The sequence below is a fragment of the Rousettus aegyptiacus genome, unplaced genomic scaffold (genome assembly GCF_014176215.1).
Source record: "Rousettus aegyptiacus isolate mRouAeg1 unplaced genomic scaffold, mRouAeg1.p scaffold_m13_p_9, whole genome shotgun sequence".
NCBI classification, from domain to species: Eukaryota; Metazoa; Chordata; class Mammalia; order Chiroptera; family Pteropodidae; genus Rousettus; species Rousettus aegyptiacus.
In genome coordinates, this window is record NW_023416312.1 from 84,294,669 (window position 1) to 84,300,668 (window position 6,000).

Sequence of the window (6,000 nt, forward strand, 5' to 3'; positions counted from 1 at the left end):
GCCTGTGGAATTATTCCCACTAGCCTAGTACTGTTAGCAAATGGTACTACTTGCTGCTGCTATACTCTAACAATGGCTTCACAGATGCAGCTCCCATGCCAGAATTTGTGGCTTTTCCATACAGAAGCCACTGGTTAAAGAGCTGCAGACTGATCAATCATTCATTTCTGAAAGGTCTTTTCATTCAGAGTTAGGAACGGGGGATTTGGGGTTCCCACGAAGTTCTGATTAAATAAACAAAAGAAAAAGGTTAAAGAAAAAAGGCAGCATTTGCTTGTTAAAAAGGTTTAAATAATCAAATAAATATTGGCTTCTAAGGTAACCCCTTTGAAAAATGATGCAGACTGTATTTCTTACAGAAAAAGAGATAAGGCAATCCAATAATTAATTGTATGCCAAAATAATTGCAAGCATAAGACTGACCAACAATTCTCAGGTTGTAAAAAATTCTGAAATTCGGATTTTTCTTTCACTTGGATAAAGTTGTCAGAATTATCTGAACATGTACTAATAAACACAGAAGAACACAGAAAAATTATTAAAGAATCGCATTATCCAAAATACACCTAAACCTAATGTATTTATCCCCCACCCCAAGTCTTTGAAGGATATATTACACAAATTATTCTTGAGTATTGAAAAGTGTGGTATATTTCTTAAAATTATCCTCAGAGTAAAATGTGGTAAGAATGATACAGATAAAATGATACAAAAACATAAGAATTATACAAAAGGTTAAGAATGGTATAAAAAGAAAAGCATGCCCTATTATCACTTAGGCATATGATAATTGTGGTAGCAAGCATTTAATGTGGAAATGATGCAGGACACAGCAAATTTCCCAAAGTGACAGGGAGACCAAGCCCTGTACCAAGAGAAGAGGTTCCTTTGGCAGAGAGTAAAGAAATAATTCAACACATTCACCAAAGTTAGAGTCAAAAGGAAAGTTTATTAGAAAAGGGATAACACTCCACATACATAGTGTGGTCTCCTCTCAGAGACAGAGAGTGAGAGGGACCAAGAGAGGCTTGGAAAGATAGTGGAGTGGGGAGGGATGACAGCAAGGGTCTGGCCCAGCACTGCTAGAAGGGGCAAATGCAAGGGTCAGGACCCACTACTGCTACGAGCACGAACAGGGGATTTACCTGTGGCTCCAACATGAGGGATTAAGGCAGGGGTCCTGGGCCTCCCACTGCCAGAAGGAGTACAGCAGCACTGGTATGGGCCCTCCGCTGCCCCAAGTGTGAGCAGGGATTTAACTGTGGGAGACAGAGAGAGAGAGAGAGAGAGAGAGAGAGAGAGAGAGAGAGAGAGAGAGAGAGATTTATGAAAAGCAACAGAGCCACAGAACACTAGCTTTTCGGAGGAAAAAGTACCTTGAAGTCCCGCACTGTTGGGGATGCAGCTCAGGGAACCCAATGCAATTGGGGCTGGCCGGCCCGGCGCTCAACTCTGAGCTATTTGGGCCCACTCGGAGATTGCTCTGGCGTCCCGGAGCTAATCAAGAAATAGGGCCAGGACAGATAAGAGTTAAAGTTCAGCAGAGCTGCTGCCATGACCTTCCACACTCCCCCCACTCCTTCCCGCCAGAGTTCCCGCTGGAGAGGGGAGGGAAGGAGCAAAAGGTTAAGGAGCAAGATGGAGGGAGTAAGCCTGGGCCCACTGCTTCCCCAGGTGCAAGCCCCCAGAGAAAAATGAAAGCAAGGGGTAGAGGGAAAGGAACATAGGATTCCCGCAGGGGCTCTCCCATCCTGTTTTGGCTGAAAGGTGCTACACCGTCTTTTAATTTAGAGTTTGGACTGGGTCCCTCAGCAGGTTTTCTCTGCACTTCCAATGATGAAACCAAATCAGGGAAGTTAGAGGAAGAAAAGCAGGAAAAGTGGACAGGGTCTGTGGACTCAGTTAGAGAATAAGTCTCTCACTAGCCTCCAGAAATGGCGTCAACCTTTGCCCAAAGCTAGTTGATCTGCACAGCTTAGAGAAATGAATCCCAGCCACTCCCAGATGAGAGGAGCCATGGCAAACATGGAATGAGTTTATATCCTTTGGTCCCTTCATGTTTGCCAGAAAAGATAATGCAAGACAGGGAAAATTTTCCCAATGATGAGGAAACCAAGCCCTGTACCGAGAGAAGAAGAGGGTCCTTTGGCGAAGAGTGAAGGAAGAATTCAATACACGCCAAAGTAAAGAGTCAAAAGGAAAGTTTATTAGAAAAGGGATAACACTCCGCATAGAGTGTGGTCTCTCCTCAGAGGCAGAGAGTGAGAGGGTCAGTGAGAGAGACAGCGTGAGACAGAGTAAAGGCAAAGTGAGAGGGACCCTGAGTGTTCAGGGAATTCAGTTTATATATCATTCTTAAGTTCCCATTTCCTTTGATATGGACATACAGTGAGGAAGGGGAAGAGTACATAGTGTGAAAAGGTAAGAATATGTAGAGTGAAAGGCCCGCTGGCAGTTTTCAGCCTTTAATCCATAGGTTCTCCATGGTTTTAGCTAGAAGTAATGACTCTTGGTTCCCAATTTTCCCTTCACTAGTGTGGGGAATGGGCTGTTAGCAATCTCAGCAGAAATCTTCCATTGTTCTGCAGGTGTCCTCCTGGCCTGGCTGCAGGGCTGATCAGCACACTGCAGCCTCCGAAAGTAGCTTGATTAACATTTTTAATTTTCTTGCTTCCTCTCTACATTAGAAATACTCCCTGCCAGACACTGTACTAAGAAGCATTTTTCACAAGTTAGCTCATTTCATCCTTACAACAATCTCCATAAGGTATATATTATTATGTTCCCATGTTAAGAAAAGGAAAGTGAGACTCATCCAAAATATCAAAGCTATTAAATTATAGAACCAGGATTCAAAGTTAATTGCCTCTGATGACAATACCGAATAGAGCTATTATGAGGTACAGTTGGGTTTGAACTCAGACACTCTTTTCCTTCTAATATGCCATACTGTCCCTTTGATATGGGCATTTTAAACAAAATACTGTCAATAAAATACTAAAACTTATTAAAATAATTTTAGGCCTTGATCAAGTATTGTTTATTCCAGAAATTAAAGATAATTTCAGACAAAAATATCAACAATATTGTTGAAAATATATGATCATCCCAGTAAATGCCAAAAAGGCATTTGAGTTAGGAAGTATTGTCTCCTCTTCAATATTTTAGAAGAGTTTGAGGAGAATAGGTATTAAACCTTTTATGAATGTTTGGTAGAATTCACTGGTGAAAACTTCTGGTCCTGGACTTTTACTTTTTGATAGGTTTTTGATGATTGTTTCAATTTCCATACTGCTGATCAGTCTATTTAAATTTTTCAGTTCATCTTGAAATAATCACACTAAGCAAAATAAGCCAGACAGAAAAAGTTGAAAACCACATGATATTACTTATATGTGGGATATAAACCTAAAAGCAACAAACATGACAAACAAACAGAGACTCTGGACATGGACAATAGACCAGTGGTTACCAGAAGCAGGAAGGGAGTAGGGGGGAGGTAGATGGAGGAAAAGGGGTCAAATATGTGGTGACAGAAAGAAATTTAAATATGAGCAGTGAACACACAATTTAACGGTAAGAAATACATATATATATATATATATTTATCATTAAATTGTACTCCTGAAGCTTTCTGGATTTCATTGACCAATGTCACCATAATAAAATTAATTAATTAATTAATTAAAAACATTTTAAAAGGCATTTGATAAATTTCAACTCCTTTTTTTGGTTAACATCCTTTATAAAACATCTTTAAAATATAGGAATAGTGAACTTTCTTTAACTTGATCAAAAATGTATATTCGGGAAACAAAAAACTAACTTCCTACCTTTCAGATAAACAAAGTTATTTCCATAAAACCTGGACCAAAACAGGGAGACTTTCATTCACTTGCAGGTTTAGTGTTTCTGCGAAATTATTTGGTAATAAGGTATGAAAATAAACTAGAAGTAAATATTGGAAAGGAAGACATTAAAGACAGAGAATTTTTAGACAACATTAGTATATACCTAGAAAAGCCACAGAATCAACTTCAAGTGATTAGACAAAACGACAGAGTTCAGTGAATTCACTAACTGCAAGATAAGTAGTTTTTGAAAGCCAATTAAATATCTACCAGTAAGCCAACAGAAAGTAGACAAAGTAACATATCTACAATAAAGCAAAAACTAATTAAAGTATTTGAAAATAATTAAAATATATACAAAAGTGTGAAATAAAGAGATAATATGAAACCTTAATGGCAGAAACAAGGAAAGAGCTGAATAAATGTAAAGTCATACTATATTTCTGAATGGGAAGATCGACAGCATGAAACTGATACTTCTTCACAGGCTGATTTAAAGATCCAGACAATTAAAATGAATCTACCTCTTATTTCAAAAACACTATCACAGTAATTTGTAATAACAATTGTACATAACTATATAGGGAAACAAAAGTTTAAAAGAATATCAAATATTAAAATGTATTACAAATTAACACTATTTGAAATGGTGGAATTCTTTTTTTATTCATTTTTTTATGAGGCAACCCTTGGTTGACCTCACAGATTGCAAGGACCTTCTCAGCTTATGATCTCCTATTTTTTATTTTTTTTACACATACAACACCTGTTCTTCCTAGATAGTCTCCCTGTAATGGCAGAATTCTGATGCAAATTAGAAATATTGATCAGTAAACGGGATAGTGAGACCAAGAAAAGGCTCTGATAAAAATAAGAACTGAGTGTTTGATAAACAAAGCAAAACAAAACAATGGAGAAAGAACTCATTATTAAGTAAATATACCTGGGGAAACTGGTCATTATTATGGAGAGTAAGTAACATAAGCCTTTATCTATTGCTGTATATAATGATTCTTTCTACATGTACTAAAAAAACTAAATGTTTTTTTAAAAACTTTAAGAAAAGTATTAGGAATAGGTTAGAGCAGTGGTCCCCAACCTTTTTGGCACCAGAGACCAGTGCTCCTATGAAAATCTAATGCTTGATGATCTGAGGTGGAGCTGAGGAAGTGATGCTGGCACTGTGGAGCAGCTGCAAATACAGATGAAGCTTCATTCCTTCATCTGTCGCTCACCTTTTGCTGTACAGACCAATTCCTAACAGGCCACTGACTAGTACCAGTCTATGGCCTGGGGCTCTGGGCCCCTGGGCTAGAGCATTTAACTCAACCATAGGAATATTTTTTTTTAATTATGAAGTAATAAAAAACAGTGTAAGGAAATACTGGTCAGAGAGTACAACATAATACAATAGTGTAAAACCATTATCAAGACTAAGGTTAAATGATGGAAATTCTAGGAATATCTTGGATAAATGAATAGCATCTAAACTGTATACATAAGTTCTACAAATTTACAAGACCATTACCAGATCCCCAAGGGACAAATGCTCAAAGGGCATCATAACAGCAGTAGAAATATAGTTCCAACTAGGAGACACCATTTGATAATTAATTTAATTGACAAAGGTAACAATTTACAAAGCAATGCTATATGACCTCTGGAAGAACAGACTCATTCAAGTTGCTGATTGCATTGCAAACAGGGTCAAGAATCATAAAACTGGACATAGTGTTGGAACCAGAGATTCCAATTTTGGTTAATAATTCAAAAGAAGAAAAAAAGCCTCAGTTTGAATATAAAAATCTTTAAAATAACCTAAATATCCAACAAGAAGGAAACAATTGAGCTTTTTATTATGTATTAGTGTAATGAAATCATTTTAGCACTCTAGAAAAACAAAATTGTATAGGAGTTAATGTTTATAAAAGGTTACAATACAAAATTATATTTACACTTTGCATCCAATAGTATTGGATCAGGAGAGCCCAAAGATTTATCTCTAGGTTTTTTAAAAAAGCTAATACTGGAGAAATTTTATTTTTTCTTATTATTTTGAAAATTTCTTTAACAAAATACTACTATTAAATTGGAGAAATATTTTGATAAAGAAATTAGATCTCTCTTTTAAATAAACTACTTCTATTTC